The following is a 27,168-nucleotide window of genomic DNA, read 5'->3' on the forward strand; positions in this document are numbered from 1 at the left end:
TTTAAACTTCATTAATGTCTCCTCCAACTAGGTGGCTTCTCAGACAAGTGAAAATTATGCGATTCTTTTGAAATATGTAACAAATGAAATGTCTTTCTGATGACCTTGTAATGATTAATATCAAATAACGCACAAAACAAAAAGACATGTCAAAGAGACTGATAATGTCATGTAGAATTTTCAATGCAGAATGAAAATGGAAGAGGGATTCTATACAGATGTTAATATCATCCAGATGCCCTTATTTTTGGATGATATTGTCCACTGTACTGATTTTTAAGGACCATTAGGAGTGCTCCATTTTAAAGGAAGTTTTTCCCTTATAATAACCTTATATCTATGTATCTGCAACTTCTACTCTCTGCACTTACTTCTCCCATGAGGGACCAGGCAGGGCAAGTGTCATCTCATTTTGACATTACACCCCTTCATGTGACCAATAACAATGTTTTGTTTTGTTTTTTTTTTTTCTGTTTCCTAGTGCAAATGTGTTTAGTTGGTTTAAGGCATTCTTTAACCATCTCCTAACCATTCTCCTTTGGACACACTGAAATTTGTTATATGAAGTCCAGAATAGAATATATTACTCTACATATGATGTGACCAACTCAACACGAATACCACTTCCCTCTTTCTGAGCATGATGTTTCTGATCATCTAATAGAATGTTATTTATTTGCTGATTATCATGTTGTACTCTTGATTCTTGTGTTTTGTAGTCTATGAAAATCCCAGTTTTTATATAAAAACTTTTGTCTAGCAACAATCTCAAAACTCTCCCTTTTTCTTTACATCTCTCCATTCTCTTTTTGAATGGAAGTTTTGTGAAGTAGGCCTACATAAACAGAAAGCCATTAGCAATGATTGTCCCTTCTGTCAGCAGCTTCATGCCTGAATGGTGGCCTGTGGGTCCCTCTGTGTTCCATCTGACAGACAGCCACTAAGGCCTTCTTCAGCAGTGATAGCTGGCTTTTTTTCTCTTTAACGATAATGATTAAAGGGGGAAAAAATCAACAGTCTGTCTCTGTGGTTCTTTTCCTCTCTTCACATTCCTGTTTCCAGTGGCTTGTTTACTTCGCAAAGTAAGAAAATGGAAATGAGCAGACAGCGCAAATCACCAGAGAAGGGAGAAATTTGTTATGCTAATATAGTTCTCTGGGAATAGAGGAAGATTGTCAGCAATACAGATGCCAAGAAACATGTCCTCATACTAACAAGGTTTTATTGTAAGAGGAATAAAATGGGATTTCAAATCTGTTTGCATGCGTAGTTATCAGGCCTCAATGCTTCTAAATCAATGGAGGAAACTAGTAGATCTAGGTAATTTTTTTGGCTTCAATTGATCTTGTCCCTCTCATAACATTTTATGAGCCATAATTTACAGTTAACAATGGGCATTTCAAAATATTTTGTGCCAAAGTAAATATCAAATGGATTTCAGTAGTTTCATCATGAAAAACCTATTTATCACTTAATAAATTTATATATTATGATACCATTTCAGAATGTCAGTCTGTCCTAATAGTTTGGGGTTTTGCATGAGGGAAATGAATACAACAGAAGAAAGTATAAATTCTCTTAAACCTATTCTTTTGTTTCCTCAGTGTGTCTCACTACTATTCCTTTTGTATCTCATTCCCTCTTTCACAAAACCCTTCTCTACCTATGCTCCTCTTTCTTCTTTTCTCCTGATGTCTCCTATTAAAAAACATTTCCAATGAAGGAAAAAAAAAGTGTGTGTGCATGTGTATGTGTGTATGTGTGTGTGTGTGTGTGTGTGTGTGTGTGTGTGTGTGTTTCAGGATGTTGACATTTTACATTTTTTTCTATAGAATACTAAATGATATATTGACTGTCAGAAAAAAATAAATAAAATTCTTAGTATAACTTTCATTTAGAAAGCTACATCCATTGATTTATATATGATACAGTAACCTGGAACCATGTTTTTTTACCATAATTCTTTCTCCATGGGCATATATCTTGTCCCAGAAAAAAATATAGACATAAGGATGGAAAATAATAATAATAATAATAGTAATAATAATCCATTCAGGATATATTGTATTTTGATTTTAGAATAGCACAGTTTACCATCTGTTCATGTTTGCAGATTTTTTTAAGATTTTCATAAGTAAACTTGTTACTCCTCTTTTTCTTCCATGCATGCATTTCTGATTAATTGAGGCATGCGCATTGGTTATGATTAATGCATTATTACTGTTTCCTGTTATAATCAGTTATTTTTTTCTAAGTAGGCAAGGTACAAAAACAAATAGAAATGTCAGAACCATGTATCAAAACGTCCAAACAAGATTAGTTTTCAGCAATAGACATCACTTTCCTTTGAAGACCACTGAATTTACTTACATATTATTTGTTTCTAATTTGGTACAACTGGAGTCTTTTAAATGGTCTTAGTACATTACTGTGCCAAAAGAATGAACAGTCTACTGACATGGTTTATAGCTTATGGCTTCCCCATGTGATATCAAATGGTGGGTGATAGATAGCGAAGGGACCAGGTGTGTGACAAAAATTTTAGAAAAGCACATATGACTTTCTAGGGTCTAGGTACCAATGAAAATATACAAATGGGAGAGGGTGTAAAATACAGATGAAAAGAATAATATTTTTTTTAAAAAAATCTTGTAAATGAGAGATCTGTAAAAACCTTAAATCAAATAATCAATATAGATTTTAGGAAATAAGACCAGAAAAATAAAAGATATCCAAAAGAGCATATATACTAGGAATTTCAATTGTGCTTCTCTTACCATGATCCGCTATAATCCTAAGGGGGTCTGACATAAACAAGTGCGTATTTCAGGGCCTGTCACACAGTAGGTGCTTAATAAATCCTCACTTAAGAAAAGACTTCCTGCCATGGATAACTCAATATTGGCAGCTGATTTTATGGAAAAGAAAAGAAGTCCTTTTTTCTTTAAAAGAGTTATTTTTGCTGACAATGAAACTCTTCCAAGGTTATAATTTAGAAGCAATATCTTGTAAAGGAAATGACATTGAGTTTAAATGCTTTCACTGTGACATAATATTTATGTGACCTTGGACAAGCAATTTTCCTCTTTGTATCCTTGGTGATCAAATAAAATTGAAAAAAAAATTGTACTTTTATAATCTTCTTTGTAGGAGTGTTGGAAGTAGTCTTTTATAAAATTAAAAACACTAAATGAGAATGAAATATTGTCACATTGATCAAGAATAATAATGGTAGAATGAAGAAACACGCTTTAAATGAAAGAACACCAGCTCTGGAGTCAGAGAATCTGGGTTCAAAACCTGCCTTTGATGCAGTGGCATTCAGTAAGTTAATTGACCTTTCTGATCTGTCAAATTAAATGGTTCAACTAGATGATCTCTGAGATCCCCTCCAATTCAAAATCTATCATCCTAATACTCTGCAAATATGAACCCAACACATTTGCATATCTAGCATTTTTCATATCTGTTTTCAAAGCTTATCTATGTTCTTGATCCATTTCCTCTCACCTTCACTGATGCCTAATAACAATGCACAAAGGAAATTTTTTTTAAATTTATTTATTTAACATATTTGGTTTTCAGCATTGATTTTCACCACAGTTTGAATTACAAATTTTCTCCCCATTTCTACCCTCCCCCCCCCACTCCAAGATGGCTAATATTCTGGTTGCCCTGTTCCCCAGTCAGCCCTCCCCTCTATCACCCCCTCCCCTCTCGTCCCCTTTTCCCTTCCTTTCTTGTAGGGCAAAATAAATTTCTACGCCCTATTGCCTGTGTATCTTATTTTTTAGTTGCATGCAATAATTTTTTTTGAACATCTGATTTTAAAACTTTGAGTTCCAAATTCTCTCCCCTCTTCCCTTCCCACCCTCCCTCCCTAAGAAGTCGAGCAATTCAACCTAGGCCACACATGTATCATTATGTATAACCCTTCCACAATACTCATGTTGTGAAAGACTAACTACATTTTGCTCCTTTTCAACCCATCCCGCTTTATTGAATTTTCTCCCTTGACCCTGTCCCCTTTCCAAAGTGTTTGTTTTGATTACCTCCACCCCCATCTGCCCTCCCCTTCATCATCCCCCCCCTTTTATTTTTTTTTATCTTCCTCCCTCTTCTTTCCTGTGGGGTAAGATACCCAACTGAGTATGTATGGTATTCCCTCTCAGGCCAATTCTGATGTGAGCAAGGTTCACTCATTCCCCCCTCCCCTGCCCTCTCCCCTCCTCCCACAGAACTGCTTCCTCTTGCCACCTTTATGCGAGATAATCCACCCCATTCTATCTCTCCCTATCTCCCTCTCTCAGTATGTTGCTCTCTCATCCCTTAATTTCATTTTATTTCTTTTAGATATCTTCCCTTCATCTTCAACTCACCCTGTGTCTGCTCTCTCTCTTTTACATATATATATATATATATATATATATATAAACACACACACATATATATACACATACATACACATACATACATATACACATAGATATATACATACATACACATTCACTTATATATATATATACATAAACATATATATATATATATGCATATTCCCTTCAACTACCCTAATACTGAGGTCTCATGAATCATACACATCATCTTTCCATGTAGGAATGTAAACAAAACAGTTCAACTTTAGTAAGTCCCTTGCAATTTCCGTTTCTTGATTACCTTTTCATGCTTCTCTTGATTCTTGTGTTTGAAAGTCAAATTTTCTATTCAGTTCTGGTCTTTTCACTGAGAAAGCTTGAAAGTCCTCTATTTTATTGAAAATCCATATTTTGCCTTGGAGCACAAAGGAAATTTTAATGCATGATACTACACTCCTTCTCTAATTTCTTAAATTTTGATAACAGAATTAATTAAGGACTCTTTATTGTAGATCAAAAGAAATACAAACACTTAGGCACATTTTAAAATTTCCTCACTAAATCTCATCTTTTTTCCCCTTTTACTGCTTAATTTATCTGCTTTCATCATCATGGTTAAAAAAAAAAACAACCCTCAACAGTATCTCACTCATGCGCTTAAGAGGTTAAAATTTTAGAGCACAGCTCCCTGATCTTTAAAGGCCTGTTATAAGTTTATATAATTCTGCTATTTCTAGGAGGATTTAAGAGTCCTTTGGTAAAAGGTGCTTCCTCTTGATGACAGCCTGGGTTCAGCTTTCATCATCTCAATATTCTCTCTTCAAATGAGTGAATTTGTATTTTGGCTTTTATTGTTCTTATTTTCTCTGATAAGAACACAAAATATAATAATTCTACCTGAATGGCACATCTGATCATGTTATTTTCCAGGTAAGAGGCAGTTCCTTTGGAAACTCAAGCTACAGACATAACTTCAACTTTAGACATCTAATAGGTAGGTGGTATTAGGGATTAATTGAAATTTTCCCCTGAGTTCTGTAGCTTTGGTGATTTATTTTCTGACAAAGACCTGGTTCATAGAGAAGCAATCATTTTCACAACAAAAAAACCTATTAAAGAATATTTGAATAAATCTTTCACTCAAAAATCAAGTATTTATTTAGGAAGTACTAGGTGCTAAGCCCCAAAAAGAAAAATGTCTTTTTCCAATGTGGCCATATAGTGATCTCTATAGAAACATTTTTCAAATGTTCTACATGTTATAGAAAATATGAAACACAATCTTAAAAGGACTTAAAGATCATTTAGTTTAAAACTTTCAGTTGATGACTGAAGGAAAAAGAAATTTAGAAAGGGGAAATTATTTACCTTAAGTCACACAACAAGGTAGTGACAGCAGAAACAAAATTACAAATCCTTGCTTTTTAGGCCACTTGCAAATTAAGACCCAGCCAAGATGATGGAGGAGGAAGGAAAACAGACCAGTTGCAACCTTTCCTTCACTACCCTTAACCCCATTTATGACAACAATGATCTAAGAAGAATATAGTGATCCAGAAAGCAAAATAAAATAAATTATAGTTTGTTATCTTCCCAGCCTGAGATCACAAATCCAAACTGCAGTTAAGTCAAAAGGGCAGGAAATGCAAAATGCGCTCGACCAATATCAAAGATTTACTGCCTTGCATTCTGAACTGATCATGGACTGAATCTGAGGCCTGTGCCACCAGCACACTACCTCACAGAGGTTCCAGGAGAATGGATTCCTTACCCAGAGCTCCAAGCTAAGCCAGGAATATAGAATGCTCAGAGACAGTGTCAGACTCAGTTATAGGCCCACAATGGCAATACAGAGTGCTGGAGTTCACACTCAATGCTCAGAGCTACTAGGTCAGCAGAATTGGGATACCCAGAGCTGATTACTGATTCATTGTTGGGGGGAGTAGGTTCTCCCCCAATGGAAAGCCTTAATAAAAGCTTCATAGGTAAAGAAACAAAATGAAGACACAAGGTGCAAAGGCCTACTTAAGTGCACATGATTGCTGTTGTGCATTGAATTCATTCTCTTTTGGGGCACCTAGCTGGAGTAGGGGATAGGGTGCCTGGCTGGAGTTGTGAATGCTTATCTCCCTGAATTAAAATCTGATCTCAGATACTTACTAGCTGTGTGACCTTGGGGAAGTCATTTAACCCTGTTTGCCCAATTTTGTCAACTATGAAATGAGCTGAAGAAAGAAATGTCAAACCACTCCAATGCCTTCTCAGTGAGGATGGGGGTAGGGGAAGAAGGAGGAATGGATGGAAGAAGGAAGAGAATCTGGAACTCAAGGTTAAATAATTAATGTTAAAAATTCTTGTTACATGTAACCATGGCAAATAAATTACTAAATTAAAAAAAATACAGTTGAGATTTTCTTTCCCTCCATCTTGGCTTTCCCCCTTCCCTTGAGAAGGCTAACAATATGATATCAATTATATGTTTGGAGACATGCAAAACAAAGTTCCATATAAACCAGTTTGCAAAAGAGGCAATATAAACAAAGTGAAAAAAGCATCCCTCAATCTGTACTCATGTAATGCCAATCTTGGCACCACACCTGAGGACTGCTGCTGTGAATAATTTTAAGGGTCTAATCCCACAGCATAATGAACTCTCTATTCAGAACTAAACATTGTTCAGTAAACTAAAGCATAATATTCATAGCAACATCCTTAAATAAAACATTATATATATATATATATATATATATATATATATATATATATATATATACACACACATATATATATATATATATATATATATATATATATAAACACTCAGTATGTCATTGCTTTCAGTATATAACATAGCACACAGTATATCATTGCATCCTCAAAATACTTGTTTATACAGTCAGGGGGTCCAGGGCAGGGTCTTCCCTTGCACAACTCATCACACAGCATATATCATTGTGTCACAGTAGCATTCCCCAAAATACGATCAGTGGGTCCCAGGCCAGGGTCCTCCCTATCACAACAGATCCTTAAGGGGTAGCAGAAAACACAAACACACTTTCCACCCTAGGTCACAGCACATTACAATCTCCTCAATTAATATAAAGTGTCCAAGTAAAGTCCTCTTTTATCTTAACTCCAGGCTGACTTCCAAGTTCCATGGCTCTTTCTTCATGGGGTGACCACTCCTGACTCTTGCCTGGATTCACACTTAGGCAGTTTTCTGCTCCTACTGCATGTCTCAGCTCATGGGGACTGCTCCTGCCTGACAGCACGCTCCAGGGGCTCCTGCCCACAACTTCTGCCACCCGGAAAACAAAGCTTAATAGGGCAACAACAATATTGACTAACATTACTAACACCGCCATCTGAATTCACTTTCAAAGCCCAGAGGCTCTGTGATAACAACTCAATTCACTAACAGCTCTTAAAAGGGTATTAAACTAAACCTCCATCCCTTGGGCAATTTTCTGCGTATAGCTCTATTCACTTTCAAAGCTCCTGGGCTCCTTCGGTGAATCTCCATTATCAGAGGTATCTTCTTGGCTCTCAGAGGTCTCCTCTCAGCTCAATGATTATTCTTCTCCTTCTTCATTGTCTCTTCTCTTCATTTTCTTATTCTCAACCCTGGCTCACCGTCTTAGTGCTGGCTCTCTTGATGTCTGCTTACTCAATGCTGGTCCTCTTTAGATACACAGTCCTACTCAGCATCTTATTGGCTAAAGACCACATGCATTTATCTGATTGGCTAGAGCACACTTGTGCAAATCTGGTTGGCTCAACTCAAAGAGGCATGTAAGACTGTTGCTGGGAAACTACATAACAAAGAAGAAAACACAGCAAAAAATCCCACTTTGCTTGGAGTTACAACTCAGTTCAAAAGATCTTTTTCAGAAGGTGGATAGCTTTATTTTTCATGGATCCTATAAAATTTTCTTGGATCATTGTCTTAATAGGTGTAGCTAAGTCTTTCACAGCTGATTATCATTAAAATATTGCTCTCATTGTGTAAAATGTTTTTCTGGTTCTCTTCATTGTACTTTGCATCAGTGCAGAAAGTCTTCCTGGGTTTTTCTGAAACAATTTTGCAATTATTTCTTATACAACAATAATATTCCATCAAAAACTATAACACAACTGGTTCCTCCATTCCCCAATTGATGGGTATCTCCTCAATTTCTGTCTTTTCTACCATAAGAAGAGCTACTATAAATGTGTTTTTTTTAATTTTTTGTACAAATAGATCTTTTTCCATTTTCCATTTTCTTTGATCTCTTTGGGATACAGTTGTAAATTGTTCTCCAGAATATTTGGACCAGTTCATAAACCCACCAACAATGCATTAGTGTCCCTATTTTTCACTTTTCCTCCATCATTTGTTATTTTCCTTTTTAGTCATGTTAGCCAATCTAACAGGTGTGAAATAGTGTTTTGTTTATTTTCTAATCCTATTCCCTAATGAGATTTTGTATATTCTTATTTCATTAATTTCTTTTTATTAAAAAACAAAACCTAGTAATATGGAATTTCATTGCCTTCAAAGTAGGTTGATCACAGTTATGTAACCATAAATTTAAAAGAGTAATTTAAAAATCACTGAATGAATTTCATTTGTTTAGTCAATTCTTTCTATATCTAGTCAGATATTTTCAATATCTGTTGTGATTTAGCCACTTGGGAATTATATTAATTCTTTTTACTTAGAATGAATTTTGATTTATAACATTTTTTTCTTTTATTAACTCCATTTCCCAAGTTATTTTTCCCCTAACTCTCCAAGGGATATTTCCTTAATTAAAAAAAAAAGAGTGATAAAGTAGGGGAGGGGAGAGTTCAGCAAAACTAAACAATATATCAAAAAGTCTGATGATATCCAGTGTTCTACAACTATAGACTTCCACCACTGCAAACATTTAGGAATAGTAAATTCTTGGTAGATAGATGTGACTTTGGGCTAAATCCTAATAGCAGTTAATTATCAGCCTATAAAAAATTTCTGAAGGAGCAAACAGAGTTCCAGAAGTGACTAGATCAATTTTAGGAATGAAATTTCACACAGGCAGGTCATGAACAACCATTAAATGAAAACTTTGTTTTCTCTCTTTCAGTGCATCACTGAAGCATCCCACTCCTTTGAGCTTGTTTACTGAATTTATAGTGAGGAGATTCAGATTTAATGACTTTCTTTTTATAATGCTTTTGTCCACTTCTGTTCTGAAGAAATAGAGCAATGGTGGAGTTGTCATGTACAAATAGGGTCACTATAAAATTTGTAAATTGCACAGAGATTATTAAAAATATCAGGCCTTCTAATGCAATAAGAGCAGAACTCTAGTAAAGAATAGGATGATGAATACCATTTGAAACTTGGAAATAAAAAAAAAACAGATGAGAAATTCTCTAGAAAGATAAAAACCACCACAATAATACCAAGGAGACACAAATTGCTCTATGAGAGAAATACAATCATTTTAGATCCATTACATCAGCCCTAGCCTAGGAACAAAGAATAAATCCAGGAGATTGGAACCAGCACTATTACACAATTGGAAAACCGACATCAGAGCCAAAGTACTTCTTTGATAGCTTCTGAGGGTAAACAGAGGAAGATGAAATGTTTTCCTTTATACAATCTCAATGTGCACAAACAATAGGCTTTTAAAGAATATAGGAGCTGAGATAGCAAGCAGTTACACTGTGAGAATATACTAAATACAGTTCACAAATAGCTAGTCTCTGATAAATTTCATTTAAAATTGTTAGAACCAGTAATGTGTTAATCCCAAGACAGAATTTATGTGTCAAATTTCTGAAAAAAAAAAACTCATTTGCAAACACGTTGAAAACCTTGTTCTGAATCTCTGTGAATATCTGCACTACAGATTAGTACTTTAATCCTTTAAAATATCTGCTAGAAAAAAAAACAGATTCCACAATTTAAAAAATGATTGACATAAGTTAGGGGGAAGCCCGCATGCTACCATTACAAACTCTTCATTAGCCAATTGGCTAATCATGCAAGGTTTTTCAGGAAAGCACCCAAATGACATACATCATATAAACACTGATAAAAGGATACACATAGACACATTCATGTATAGACACATGGACACACATAGTTTTTGCACATAGCACTAAAATTGATATGTATGGTAAGTAGGGAAAGGCCATTTCTAATGATGTTCCACTGAGATTTCTAATAACATGCTTTTACTTAAAAGAAATTTTCTGGTTTTGTACATTTTGGTAAAAGAACATATATGTTTGCAAAATACAACAATAAATAAGATTAAAAGAAAAAAGAAGGAAAAAATAAATTTCCATTCTAACCCTATGAAATAGCTAGACTAGAGTTATAAACATTTAATCTCATTCTTAAGGAGAGAGAGAGAGAGAGGGAGAGGGAGAGGGAGAGAGAAGGCAAGCCCAGGCAGGAAGAGGAATGCTGTTTTGGAGGCTTACAGATGGATTGACAAAGTCATTTTTCGGAAGAAAATGGCAAGGCCAAGTTGCAGATAAATGCAGGTGGAGTATTAAAAAATACAAAAACAAACAACAAACAAACAAAACTTGATCTCCAATCTATGTTGTATGATGGCCTCTATATTCATCAAACCTCCAGTGGCTGATGTGCCTTTTAGAATCATATTCAGTAATAATGGTAGAGAGGCACCTGCAATCTGCTCTGAGGAGTAATGATATTCCATCTTTCTCAAGTCACCACTGCCCTTTTTAAGTGGGCAAGGAAGAGATGAAATGTAAATATAATCATCTTATTTAATCCTCAAAGCCATGCAGTGTGCATAGCAGACATGGTGAGTTCTGGGCTCCATGCTTTGTCTGAGGGGATTGGTCCAGCTTGGGCAAGTGAGCAGAGATAGTTGCTTACGTATGTGGGACTAGAAGGGCTAAGAGCATAGCATTATAGTTGTGGAGTAATGGTTTGTAATACTACCCCCCTTCTTTTTCTTCTCATGGACCCCATTGATGGTCTGGTAAAGACTATGGAGCCCTTCATAGGATATGTTTTCAATACTTAAGCTAAAGTTTACTTAAATTTTAATGAAAATTAAATTATATTTCTTTCCATCCAAGTTGATAGATCCTTTCAACTTAATTCAGAGGCCTTCAAAGGGACCTTGTTCCCTAATTTAAGAACTATTGATCTGGACCTCTAAGGTACCACAGAAGACCATTAATTGAATGTGGCTAATCTCCTTCCCTGGAAATTATAAAAAGGAGTTAACAAATCATAGGATTGTAATGTGCTATTATTTTAAGATTTGTTGCTGAGTTGTATCATCAGAGGTCTATTAGAACCAATCACTGAAGCTGTATCTCTGATTCAGTATTCTAAGATAAATGTTACTATGTTTTGAGTGAGAGATACTTTTATATTCTGGAGAGATATGGGAACCAGGATTATATGATTTGGGGACAAATGTAATTTAGAGATTGTAGACAGAAGACGAGAATTTCATTATTCCTCATAAATTAACATATGGCCCAGAACAGGATTGTACAGGATGGGAAAAGAGAGAGGAGGAGAGGAGAGGAAAAAGATGTGAAAAGACAGATTTCAGAAATGTATCAGTTAAGCTTGAAGCTGTAAGTGATGGAATCTACAGCTGCTATTGTATAAATAGTACACTTGAGCAAAGGAACAGTTTAGAAGCAGAGAAAGAGAAATCACTCAAGAGATCAACTATTTTAAATAAGATGTTGACCTCAGTGGACTATTTTGGTCAAGAACAGCATGAATCAACTAAGCTTAGGAATCAAAACACCTAGCAGACACAGAAATTACATTTCTTGAGAAACTTTTGTGGACAGTTACCGATACCAAAAGAGGACACTGAAGTTAACAATCACAAAGTTGTGAGCTACCTGAGCACATGAGTTTCTCTTTCTCGTATGCCTTGTGGGAACATTCCTGGGAGTTAGTGTTTAATCTGTCTCAAAGATATTATGTGAGTTGATGGATGAGCCTGACCCAGATTTATGCATATATTTTGATACCTTGCTATTCTTTTATTTTTTAATGTAAGTTTCTGTGATATCCCCAGTGAACAAGAAATCCATACATCCATGGAAAATATGTATTATGGTTGGCCTCCTCACAAAGATGCTTCAGAATGACATAGCGAGAGCTGGGATATACAGCAAAGGCCTATGCAGGGAAATTAAAATGACTTGCCCTAGGTCACACAGGTTGTATCAAGTCATGATTTGAACCTACATATTCAATTATCATTATCTGATAAACTCTGTTCTCATGTCTTCAGCTACTTATTTGACATCTCAAACTTTATATCTTATAGACTTATTTTAAACAAATTCAAAACTAAACTCATTATCTTTTCTCTGAAAGCCTTTATCTCTTTTTAACTTCAATATTATTGTTGATAACATGACCATTCAGGCAGACACCTAGCCTTGCAACCTAGGTTACATGTTTGATTCCTCAAAGGCCCTCAATTACCCTCCTCCTCATACCCAGTTAATTACCACTTCATTGCCAGAGCTTCCTCAATGTTTGGGAGACTCCAAAAGCAAGTGCAGGAAAGAAGAGGTATTAGACTGTCTACCAAATTGAAGGTCTACAGAGCCATTGTGCTGATCTCATAGTTGTATGCCTAAGAAAACTGGATAGTCTACCAGCAACATGCCAGAAAACTGTATTGCTTCCATTTGAATTCTCTCAGGAAGATTCTGAAGATCACCTAGCAAGATAAGGTACTCAACACTGAAGTCCTTTTTTGAGCTAAACTGCTAAGCATGCATACTGTACCACAGAGAGCACAATTCCAATGGACTGGCCATGTTGGTCAAAGGCCAAACATATGTTTGTCTAAAAGACTACTTCATGGAGAACTCATACAAGGTGAGAACTCATATAGAGGTCAGAAGAAGTGATACATGGACACTCTGATGATCTATCTAAAGAACTTTGGAATCAATTGTGTGACATGGGAGACACTAGTAAAGGACTGTCCAATATGGCAGGCTTGGATCAAAGAAGGCAATGTGTTCTATGAGTGAAGACAAATTGTAGTATCTTAAAAGAAACATGAGATCCACATATTTTGAGACATCTCCAATCCAAATGTTCATTTGGACTATTTTTGACTGACTTGTGGCAGAGCATTCCAAGCTCATATTTGGCTGATCAACAAGAGTCGAACACATTGTACCTTGATTCCAACATGGTGATATCATTTTAGTCGTCTTCAAGAATGAAGGACAAGAACAAACCAACCAACATTGCTGTTGAAAGTACTACCTTTGTCTTGTGGTGTCATGGGTTAGCCATGATTCTGAAACCTTTGAAGTGATTCTGGAGACTTCCCCCTCTACTTTTCCTGGGTATTGGGAGTTAGCAAGAATTGCTATAATGAAAAAGTCTATATGTCCTATACATGACAAAAGTTCATACAGAGAGATTTATAATTATACTGGTTTTCAAGAAATTCAAAATGATGAAGGATTTTCCTTACAAGGTGTTCTCTTTATTTCTACCTCCTTATGTACTTGTGTACAATAGCATTATCGTACAGAAAATGGAACATTGGCACCTCCTAAATGATACCTCTAATAACCATGTTTATGCACATATATATCCATGTGGGTATGTATGTATATGTACACATGATACTATGCACACATACATATAAATACAAAGTTCTATATCAATAGGTATACTTGCACACACAGAAATTAAGCAACTGGTAACAATTTTTTTTTCCAAAAGACAATGAAATCAGCAAGGGGATTATGACTATCTGTTATGAGAGGAAATAGCATTCTTTAAATTTTGGTATATGGTACAAAACCCTGTTTATTCTATGTTAGTTCTGTCTCTAGCAAATCAATTGAAATTTCACAAATATTACCCCAAAATAACTTATTAGTAATGTTTTTACTTTGCTAAAAATCCTGCAAACCTAATTATTTATTGACATAATATAAGAATCAAATATATTTAACTAAAGGTAGGTTATCAAAGGATGCAATAGTGAAGTACTATATAATGTCTAAAGAAGGGAAAAATCATGACTAATGTAAATAAGTGAAAATTTCATAGGAGAAACTCATATATATGATCTGAATCTTAAACAATATGATTTTAAAAGAAAAAAATATGAAAACTTTCTAGGTTCCTTAACAAATTACTGGTGCCACCTTGGAAGCTATTTTTAATTTAGTGGAAATAGCAACAATACAGATCATATCACATCTTTTATTGCTACAAATCTGTTTATATACAAATTTCAACAATTGCTTTCCCTTTCTACATATGAGAAAACCAAGGTTTAGGGGATCCTATCCAAAATCACAGGGCTATTAATTGGTGGGGCTAGTAATCAAACAGTTCTTCTGATTCTAGGCCCCAGGCACTTTTCGTTACTTCCTACTATTTGAGACTCAGTCAAATATTACTGTCTATTGTGCACATAAACTCCATTTCAAATTTTCCTTAATGTACTATTTTCAAGTACATAATTTTTTGTTGTTGTTGTTGTTTTTGAACATCTGATTTTAAACCTTTGAGTTCCAAATTCTCTCCCCTCTTCCCTTCCCACCCTCCCTCCCTAAGAAGTCGAGCAATTCAACCTAGGCCACATGTGTATCATTATGTATAACCCTTCCACAATACTCATGTTGTGAAAGACTTACTACATTTTGCTCCTTCCCAACCCATCCCGCTTTATTGAATTTTCTCCCTTGACCCTGTCCCCTTTCCAAAGTGTTTGTTTTTGGCTACCTCCACCCCCATCTGCCCTCCCCTCCATCATCCCCCCCATTTTTTTTTATCTTCTTCCCTCTTCTTTCCCGTGGGGTAAGATTCCAATTGGGTATGTATGGTATTCCCTCCTCAGGCCAAATCTGATGAGAGCAAGGTTCACTCATTCCCCCCTCACCTGCCCTCTCCCCTCCTCCCATAGAACTGCTTCCTCTTGCCACCTTTATGCGAGATAATCCACCCCATTCTATCTCTCCCTATCTCCCTCTCTCAGTATGTTTCTCTCTCATCCCTTAATTTCTTTTTATTTCTTTTAGATGTCTTCCCTTCATCTTCAACTCACCCTGTGTCACACATATATATATATATACACGAATAGACATAAACATACATACACATTCACTTATATATATACATAAACATATATATATATATGTATACATATATATATATATATATATATATGCATATTCCCTTCAGCTACCCTAATACTGAGGTCTCATGAATCATACATGTCCTCTTTCCATGTAGGAATGTAAACAAAACAGTTCAACTTTAGTAAGTCCCTTGCAATTTCTGTTTCTTGATTACCTTTTCATGCTTCTCTTGATTCTTATGTTTGAAAGTCAAATTTTCTATTCAGTTCTGGTCTTTTCACTGAGAAAGCTTGAAAGTCCTCTATTTTATTGAAAATCCATATTTTGCCTTGGAGCATGATACTCAGTTTTGCTGGGTAGGTGATTCGAGGTTTTAATCCTAGCTCCATTGACCTCCGAATATTGCATTCCAAGCCCTTCGATCTCTTAATGTAGAAGCTGCCAGATCTTGGGTTATTCTGATTGGGTTTCCACAATACTCAAATTGTTTCTTTCTGGCTGCTTGCAGTATTTTCTCCTTGATCTGGGAGCTCTGGAATTTGGCAACAATATTCCTAGATTTCTTTTTGGGATCTATTTGAGGAGGCGATCGATGGATTCTTTCAATTTCTATTTTGCCCTGTGGCTCTAGAATATCAGGGCAGTTCTCCTTGATAATTTCTTGAAAGATGGTATCTAGGCTCTTTTTTTGATCATGGCTTTCAGGTAGTCCAATTATTTTTAAATTATCTCTCCTGGATCTATTTTCCAGGTCAGTGGCTTTTCCAATGAGATATTTGACATTGTCTTCCATTTTTTCATTCCTTTGGTTCTGTTTTATAATATCCTGATTTCTCATAAAGTCACTAGCTTCCACTTGTTCCACTCTAATTTTTAAAGTAGTATTTTCTTCAGTGGTCTTTTGGACCTCCTTTTCCATTTGGCTAATTCTGCTTTTCAAGGCATTCTTCTCCTCATTGGCTTTTTGGAGCTCTTTTGCCATTTGAGTTAATCTATTTTTTAAGGTGTTGTTTTCTTCAGTGTATTTTTCAGTATTTTTTTGGGTCTCCTTTAGCAAGTCATTGACTTGTTTTCCATGGTTTTCTCTCATCCTTCTCATTTCTCTTCCCAATTTTTCCTCTACTTCTCTAACTTGCTTTTCCAAATCCTTTTCGAGCTCTTCCATGGCCTGGGACCAGTTCCTGTTTTTCTTGGAGGTTTCTGTTGTAGGCTGTTTGACTTTATTAATTTCTTCTGTCTGTATGTTTTGGTCTTCTTTGTCAGCAAAGAAAGAATGCAGAGTCTGAGACTGAATCTCGGTGCGTTTTCGCTGCCTGGCCATATTCCCAGCCAACTAACTTGACCTTTGAGTTTTTCAGTCGGGTATGACTGCTTGTAGACTACAGAGTTCTAGGTTCCACGTTTGGGGGGGAGGTGCGAGCTCTGCCACACCAGCACTGCTCCTTCCCCAAGAACCCCCAACACGAACTGGGCTTAGATCTTCGGCAGGCTGTGCACCCCTGCTCTGATCCACCACTTAATTCCTCCCACCAGGTGGGCCTGGAGCCGGAAGCAGCAGCAGCCGTAGCTGCCCCACCTCCTGCTGCCCCCTGGTGCTGGAAGCCGAACCGCTGAACTCCTTCCACTCCCGCAGCTTTTCCCACTAACCTTCTCAGCATTCTTTGGTGTTTGTGGGTTGAGAAGTCTCGTAACTGCCGCAGCTCACTGAATCAGGGTGCTAGGGCATGCTCTGCCCGGTTGCTGGTCTTGTTGGTCCCCGCTGCTCAGGCTGGGCTCTGCTCCACTCCGTTCCCTGCTCCCAGCTCCGTGCGGGATAGACCTCACCCAGAGACCATTCAGGCTGTCCTGGGCTGGAGCCCTGCTTCCCTCTGCTGTTCTGTGGGTTCTGCTGTTCTAGAATTGGTTCAGAGCCATTTTTTATAGGTTTTTGGAGGGGCTCGGCAGGGAGCTCAGGCTGGTCCCTGCTTTCCAGCCGCCATCTTGGTTCCGCCCAAGTACATAAATTTTAAAGAAAGTTTCTTTTATAAAAATATTATTCCTACTATCTGAAAGTATACAACTATTGACCATTATTGGATAAATCCTACTTTTCTTTGTTATTTTGGAAGGAACTAAAGTCTAAGTCATCTATGAATTTCATATAATCAGTACTTTCAACAAGTATTTCTGAAATTAAAGCTTTTTTAGAAAATAAGATCAACAAGGCAGGTACACAAAGGGTAACAATAAAATACGCAAACGCTAGTATTTAGATTGAAAAATGGAAAGAATTTACTGACAAATATTGTATGAGTAGAAAATAAGGAAAAAATATAATATGTATCTATATGTATGATTATATCTATGGAATTGGATAGAATATTATACAGAAAATTATATGGAGGATCTATGAGAAAGATCATAAAGACAACAGGATAAAATAGTTTTACAGTGTTGAAGCATGGAGAATTTTCATGTTATTTAATTTTATTGAAGCTGGAAATCGCAATTATAATGAGTTATAATGAAAGAGAAGGAAAACGGAGAATTCTGTAGGGGATGATGGAAAGATAGGTATACTAATGCACTATTGGTAGAGCTGTGAAATAATCTCACCATTCTGAAGGACAAGTTATAACCATGCACAAAGAGCTATAAAAACATTCATACTCTGAGCCAGAAATACCACAATCAGGTCTACATCCCAAAGATATCAAAGAAAGAGGAAAAGGACCTATATGTACAAAAATATTTGTTGTAGATATTATTGTGGTGGCAAACAATTGGAAAGTAAAGGGATGTCTATCAATTGGGGAATGATTTTTTTTTTTGTTGCTAAATAATTACTATTTAATTCATTAAATATAGGATGACAGATTTGTAGCTGGACAGGACCATCAAGTGCAACCCCCTCATTTTATAGATGGAAAAACTGGGGCTCAGAAAGGGTAAATGATTTGCTTGGAATCAATCTCACAACTTAGTGTCTGGGGTGGGATTTGAACTCAGGTCCAGGGCTCTAGTGACCCTGTCACCAATACCCCAAATCTAGAACAGCAGAACAATAGCCACCCCCCCCCCCCAAAAAAAAAAACCATTCCTGAAGGTAGAAACGTTTTTAAGCCATAAAGTTCTAAATGACTAAAGATGATTTACAAACTTTGATGACACACCGAAGGTAACAATCTATAAAAACAACACGGAGATTCCACGGTGTTGCTTTTTAACTTCCAAGCACTTTAGCCACATTAGCTAATTAATTGAGCCTGCGCTCGCTCCATGGCTCGACTCAAACGGCAGTGTTGGTCTATCATGCTTTTTTTTAAAAAAATTATTTAATATATTTAGTTTTCAGCATTGATTTTCACAGAAGTTTGAATTACAAATTTATTCCCCATTTCTACCCTCCCCCCACTCCAAGATGGCGTATATTCTGGTTGCCCCGTTCTTGGGGAATGATTTTGATGGAATACCACTATGTTGTAAGAAATGACAAAGGGGATGTTTCAGAAAAACCTTAGGAGACATATAAACTGACATAAAGTCAGGTGAGCAGGACCAGAAAAAATACTGTACACAGTAACAGCAATGTAATGATTATAATCAACTATGAAAGATTTAGCTACTCTGAGCAATACAAACATCCAAGACAATTACAAAGGACTCATGATGAAAAATACTATACACATTCAGAGAAAGACTGAACTCAATACCCACTGAAGTATATTTTTTTACTTTTTTGCAAAATATCTAATATGGAAATGTTCTGCTTGCCTGTATATGAATTATAGATACCATATTTGCCTGCCTTCTAATGTGTGGGAGGATTGCAAGACAGAGAATTTGAAATTCAAAAATAAAAAAAATGTTATTTTTTAAAGGAATGGACTGTAGCTTAATGTTTTAGAAATCTGTAATTTTACCCATGTTGCTAATCCTTCCACTAATACTAATAAATATCATTCATACATATCTTTATAAAGTCTCATTTGAGCCTCAAAGCAAAACATCGTTGTAGTAACAGAATTATATTATTTTTATTTTACAGCAGAGGACACTGCAAGTTAGGTATAAATATGTGACTTTCTTATACTCACATAGGAAGTGTCAAAGATCAAATGTGATCCCATGCCTTATTGATGCCAAGTCCAACAGTCAGTCACCTAAACAATGCTCCGTCTCTCTTTCCTAACAGATCACAATTCTGCTGCAATTTGATGCATTTCTCAGAGAGGTACTTTGGCTGAGGTCTTCATTCTCTCATGACTAATTTGTAGTTGTATGTCCTCAAACTCAACTTGGATGGTCATTGGATACCAAACACAGAAGTACCCCACTAACTCTAAACTGGATGTATTCCCAGCATAAGACCTGCTAGGGCTTGTGGTTTACCAGCATTGTCTCTAAGAACTCAAATATATATATATATATATATATATATATATATATATATATATATACATATACATATACATACATATACATACATACATATATATACATATACATACGTAATATATATATAATATATATGTATATATACATTGAAAGAAATGACATGTGCAATGTAGACTTGCAGGTTCATGTGTAATAAACATTTTTAATGTACTGTGTTATGGAAATGCTTGCTTTATTCCATAAAAAATAGTCAAAGTATCTCTATGAGGGATTTCCATAGTGTATAATACACACTGGAAGTGTTAAGAAACATTGGTTGAATAAATGCAATAAAAATAACAATATTAACTTTCATTATTAATATATATTTTATCATTTAAAAGTTATTTTATATGCATTATCTCATTTACCATATATATAACAAAGTTGCTTTAAAAGATGTTTGTAAATCAGGAAAGGCTACGTATATGCAAATTGATCTACTAGTAGTCTTAGCAGCAGGAGGAGCAGCAGCAGCATCAGTAGTAGTATTCGATCCTCACGATAGGGTGTAGTAAAGTGGACAGGATTTTCTATACATAAATTATATGTGTATACACACACGCACACACACTGTGGTGCTAACGTGATGAAAGATCTTCCCCACTCATTCAATTGGTCTCAGGTGGAACTAGTTAAAGAGAAGCTTGATTAGGAGAGGCTTACTTGTCGGCAGGCCCACACCCTTTTGCTATTAGGAGCTAAGCCCCAGGCCCACACCCTTTTGCTATTAGGAGCTAAGCCCCAGGTCTACACCCATTTGCTACCAGGGACTAAGCCCCAGGCCTACACACAGTGTATATATGCCCAATGGGTAGCCATTAAGCTCAGACTAGAGAGCTGTGAAGACAGAATTGCAAGAAGAAGAGAGAACTGCGAGAGATGCAGAGATAGAGAGAAGTGGAAGGGCTCTGAGAACTGCAAGGGCTTTCAGAACTGTGGGAGGAGAGGACATAGGCAAGCATACAGGATTCATAAGTGAATGTTTATGGGGAGGCCCTAGCAGAAAGGAGGGTTATAGGATTGTTTGGCTCTTTGCTGTGATACTGTGTTTTAATCTCCTTGCTGTTACTTTGAGTTGGACTTACTGGTTTTGGGATACAATTACTGCTATGTCAGATTGGGGCTATTGGTTCTGGGATTTGATCCTCTGGTGTCTGAATAAATGTTTTACTTCTTCTGGCTTCTATATGGAGAGTCTCTTATACTTTGCAATTCCACCCTATACAGGCATATGCATGGTCACCATCAATGTTATGAATCTTGCCTTCCTGACATACATACACACGTACATATATATGCATATGTATGCATGAATGTATATGTTTATATATGTGTTTCAGTGTTTGTGTACATGTGTGTGTGTGTATAAAATGTCTCACAATAGTGATTTGCCATAAGTCAAAATATTTAAGGAAAAATAATGAGAAATTATGGTCTGTTTCAATACGTTTATGGTCCTCTGTCTGGCTTTCAAGGTTCTACATAACTTATTCCCTACATAGAGCATTAACTAGCAATTTTGAGATCTGAGAGAAGCTTCACAAAATGCATCTAAGTTAAGCAACTTGAAAAGAGCCCTCAAAATCAAACAAATAAGCCAGGGATTGGAGGGGGCAAAGGATATAAGGACTCGTGCTGAAAAAAACCATGAAGCTTTTGATTAAGTTGGCAGAGGTGATGAGCAGAATGGAGGTGATAGATAGAGCAGAGGTAATAAGGCCAGGGAGGAATTACTAGGTGTAGACACATTTGGGTGTTGGTATGGTATATAGTATATACTATCTGTTAATTTGCTATTTTAACTAATTAACAGATTTATGAAAGAAGCCAATTTTAAATAGGCTGTATTGAATATGACTTGGAGTAGGCATCATAGTAGCTGATAACCACAACAAACTCAATGTCCTTACCATACTATTTAACTTGTTCTCATCTGAGTTTCTAAGGCAAGGAAGGTTATGTTCTGATATATTCCCATAATTTAATAGAAATGCATAACTTCTCTTACTATTTAATCAATTTGTTCTGGGAAACATCCTAGTTGATAAAATAATACAGATAATCCCATGTTACCAAAATCTTCATATCTTCTCTTCTCAAACTCCACAATTTTTCAGTCTTAAATAAATACCAGTGTTACTAGGTATACAATTTAACAGTGTTGCAAAAATCCAAAAAAACCAAACAAATAAAAAATCTTGTTATTAGATAGAACATGGAACCTAGCAACAGAAAAGTCTCAATTCAAACCTTTCCTCAGACTAGCCGTGTAAACTGGGACAAATCATTTAATTTGTCTGTGACTCGGTTTCTTCCTCTCTAAACTAGAGAGAATAATCATACCTACCTCACAGGTTATTATGATATTCAAATGAAATTATATATGTAAAGTGCTTTGAAAACCTTATATAGCACTATATAAATTCAAGCTCCTTTATTATTGTATTTAAGTCTTCCAACTTTTTTTCTGTGCGAAAAAGATCATAACCATAGGCAATTCTTATCAATTTTTATTTCCCAAATCTGAAAACTCAGCCATACCATTCATGTCTTGCAGTATGATTGTTAGTCTAATGAATTTCCTTTAGGAATTTCCATAGTATGAGTTAAACTCAGTTCTTTTTACTCATTCTTTCTTTAAAATGAATTAAAGCCATCAGGAAAGCATTCCTTATACTCTTATCTTTTTGACTTCTTCAGCTTTTCTCTGCCCTTGAGAGTGAAACTTTCAGAATAATAGTTACAGTACTTTTCTCAGGAGTAGTTAGATGGTATAGTAGATAGTTGGGCTTGGAGTCAGGAAGACTTGAGTTCAAATCTAGCTGCAGATATTTCCCAGGCATATAAACCTTAGGCAAGTCACATAATATCCTCTCTGTCGGTATCCTCAACTGTCAAAGGAGGATAATAATAGCACCTGTTCAAAGGAGATATTTGCAAAGAACTTAGCACTGTGTCTGGCACGTGGAATGTTTATTCAACACCCCACCACCCATCCCCTAAGATTCTGTCGCCTCTTAAAACTAACAGTATGCATAAGGTTTTAGAGAGCCTACTGAAAATGAGATTATACTAATGAGGGCCTAAATTCAATAATTTATATGCTGCTAAAGCAGTGTAAATATTTTAAATATTGTCAACTATCAAGCAAATCTCCAGATTGCTGTAGTTATGTCTATCACTTTGTTAACCAAATATCTCATTCCTCTCTTCTTTGATACAACCACACACATTGCTGTTGTTATTGTTTTCCCCTGTATTCCATGTGTCATAGTCATTACTTATTCTTTATTTTTGTTATTGATATACACAAATTTTGGAATTTTTTTAAAGTAATTGAACTCTACCCAGATTGAATGCCTCCGATCTGTGGGTGTGCTGGAAAACTTTAAAAAACTGGCTTTCTGAGCCAGCCCCACTATAGCTACCTTATACCTTGTCAGCTAGCCCCACTTCAACAGCTTGATGCCTTGGGGTATCAATAAACTCTTTTTGTTTTATGTCCTGCATTTGCCTTTAATTGACCTGGGTGAGGCCCAAACAAAGATTTTAACAATTTTGATGACCTCAAAGGAATACTTTGCTACCAAGACTATCACTAGGTACAATGCCACAGCTGGCATTAAGATTTTTATATGAATCCAGGTTGGAGTGGAGTTTCTCAGTGGTTAGTCAGCTGTTAAGTGGTCAGGGAATCAAATTTCCCAAACTCAGGAAAGATAAGAAGAAATAGGTCCCAACCCCAAAACAGATTCTTTCTCATTTGTGCTCAAAGAAAAGGAGTGGCATGCACACAAAAGGACAGCAATGGGTAACACTCCATACTCCAAGTCTTGCCCAATATTAGGTTACCACAAGGCAAGGAGACATTAGTATCCATATGGGATTGGCAGGTAAACCTTCTGCAGAATCTTGCTTAGGCAAGGATTGAAAACTTGTTAAAAACTTGGACTGACTGATCAACAGAAAATGTGCAAAACTTGAGTGTTAGAGCTCAGTTTGCACCAGAACTTTTACTTAGAGCAAATTTGGCCAAATAAATATGGAAATGTCGAACTTGAAGTGTGTTATTTCCATAATGTTAAAGATGCTATACACGATGTTTTTTTTGTGCCTTGGTAAATCCAAACTGATCTTTCCTGTGGCCTGATCAGCCAAAAGGGGATGGGGTGGGGTGTGGGAGAGTGGAAACTTCTGTTTAATTTTCAAATCCTTCAGAAAGATAGTTACAGTTTCAGTCTCCCTCTCCCTCCCTTCCTCTCTCTCTCTCTTTCTCTCTCTCAAGTATGGCTGCTTAATAAATGCTTTCCATTCTAAGTCCACCTGCATTTTCTGAGCAATTTATAGCAATGTTATAGTGGGATAGCAATATGCAGATCTCTTGCCCTATCTGTCAATGATGATATGGATTTTCATCTCCAACAATAAGGCAGTCCACAAAGTTGAAGAAATCTACTTCCTACAGAAGGCCAATGACTGACTCGAACTTGATACCTTGGAAAGCATAGTTAATATTTAGTGACTTTCAAATTCAGGATTAACCAAAACATAAATCCACTAAAACATAAAGTCATTGTTAGGAGAGACAAGAGAATTTTATAACATAGTGAAACCCTCAAGCAGTCCATATTCCAGTTAGAAATATAGACTAATATGGATGATTTTATTAGAAAGGAAATGAAAGGAAGCAGAGCCAAGATGGCAGAGTAAAGGTGGGCACTCACCTGAGCTCTTCCCCAAACCCCTCCAAATACCTTTAAAAATGATTCTAAACAAATTCTACAGCAGCAGAAACCACAAAAAGATGAAGTGATACAAATTTCTAGCTCAAGACAACTTGGAAGGTTGATAGGATAGGTCTATTGCCCCAGGGTGAAGGAGGAGCACAGTCCAACACAGGATGCACCATTGCAGACTGTGCCCCAGCAAGCTAGGAGCAAGCCTCAGAGTGACTTAATCAATGGCAGCAGTGGCAGCAGCAGCTGCTGCTTCTGGAGCACGCAGCCCAGAGAAGAAAAGTAAGACAAACAACTGGCCCAAAAGAGATTACAGAGTTTTCTTTGCTACCACAGAGGCAGGACTCTGTTGCTTTTCCCATACTAGAATTTAAGAAACAGTCCTGGGTGACTGTCTTAGGGCCAGTAGGAGTTTGTGGAATCAGTGGAGGTGGCGGGGGTTGGGGGGGGACTCTTCTCACAGTTTCAGGGCAGAAAAGAGTGTTTATGGTCACTCACTGAGCAGATCAAAGGCCAGGAGATTAATAAACACCTCTCCTTAGATCATACCACCTTGGAAGAACTGAAAACTTACAGGTTTCTAGAAGTATTTCTGAAAGTAGCTGCATAAAACCCCTGAAGCTTGGGACAGTGCACTCTCTACCCTGGAAGTAGAGCCCTACTTCAAAAAAGACTTAAAAGTCAACTAATAGACTGGAAAAATGAAGAAACAGTGGTAAAGCACTCTGGCTATAGAAAGTTACTATGGTGACAAGGAAGATCAAAACACATACTGAGAAGAAGAAAACAAAGTCAAAATTGCCACATCCACAGCCTCGAAGAAAAATATGTATTGGTCTCAGGCCAATGGAAGGGCTCCAAAAGGATTTTGAAAATGAAGTAAAAAGGGCAGTGGAAAAATTGGGAAGAGAAATGAGAATGATAGAAGAAAATAATGAAAAAAGAGTCAATATCTTGGTAAAGGAGATACACACCCAAGAAAAAAATACGGAAGAAAAGAATACCTTAAAAGACAGTCTAGGCCAAATGGTTAAAGAGATCCTAAAAGCAAATGAGGAGAAGAATGCCTTAAAATGCAGAATTGGACAAATGGGAAAGGAGGTCCAAAAGCTCATTGAAGAAAATATTTCCTTAAAAATTAGAATGGAGCAAATGGAAGCTAATGACTTTATGACATATCAAGAAACAATAAAACAGAATCAAAAGAATGAAAAAAAATTGAAGACTGTGAAATATCTCATTGGAAAAAAAAAAACAACTGGTCTGGAAACTGGGATCTGGGAGAGATAATTTAAACATTATTGGACTACCTGAAAACCATGATCAAAAACACAGTCTAGACGTCATCTTTCAAGAAATTATGAAAGAAAATTGTCCTGAGGATAAAATAGAAATTGAAAAAATCCCTTGATCAACTCCTGAAAGAAATTTCAAAATGAAATCTCCCAGGAATATTATTGCCAAATGCCAGAACTCCCTAGTTAAGGAGAAAATATTGCAAGCAGCCAGATACAATTCAAGTATTGTGGATGCTCACTCAGAATAAATGATATTTGGCAGATTCTATGTTAAAGGATCAGAGGACTTAGAATATGATATTCCAGAAAACAATGGGGCTATGATAACAACCAAAAATTACCAACCCAGCAAAACTGAGTATAATCATTTGGTGGGGGGGGGGGGGGGGGAGGATGGGCATTCAATGAGATACGAGACTTTCAAGCATTCTTGATGAAAAAAACAGAGGGTGAATAGAAAATTTGACTTTCAAATACAAGACTCAAGCATAAAAAGGTAAACAGAAAAGGTAAATCATGAGGGACTGAATAAGGTTAAACTATTCCCATTCTTACATGGGAAGATTATATTTGTAACTTAGACCTTTCTCGTTATTAGGGCAGTTAGAAGGAGTATATATAGAAAAAGGGTACAGGGGTGAGTTGAATATTAAAGGATAATATCTAAAAATAAAATCAAGGGGTGATAGAAGAGTGTACTTAGAGAAAGGCAAAGGGAGAGGTAGAATGGGGTAAATTGTCTCACATAAAAGAGGCAAGACAAAGCTTTTACAATAGAGGAGAAGAAGGAGGAGGTGAGGGGGAGTAAGTGAATCTTAGTCTCATCAGGATTGTCTCAAAGAGGTCATACACACTCAATTGGGTATAGAAATCTATCTTATCCTACAACAATGTAGGAGGGGAAGAGGATAAAAGAAGGGGAGAGGTAATAAGAAGGAGGGCAGATTGGGGAGGGGTGAGTCAGAAGCAAAAACCTTTTGAAAAAGGACAAGGTGAAAGGAGAGAGAAAATAGAATAAATGTGAGGGGATAGGATGGAGGAAAATAAAGTTAGCAATAGTGACTTTGAAAAAAAATTTTAAGCAAGTTTCTCTGATAAAGGCCTCACTTCTGAAACATAGAGAAGGAGTCAAATTTATAAAGATAAGAGCCATCTCTAATTGATAAATGGTCAAAAAGGTATGACTAATTTTCAGATGATGTAATCAAAGTTATTGATAGCCAT

Source organism: Trichosurus vulpecula, chromosome 1 (assembly GCF_011100635.1).
Source record: "Trichosurus vulpecula isolate mTriVul1 chromosome 1, mTriVul1.pri, whole genome shotgun sequence".
Classification (NCBI taxonomy): domain Eukaryota; kingdom Metazoa; phylum Chordata; class Mammalia; order Diprotodontia; family Phalangeridae; genus Trichosurus; species Trichosurus vulpecula.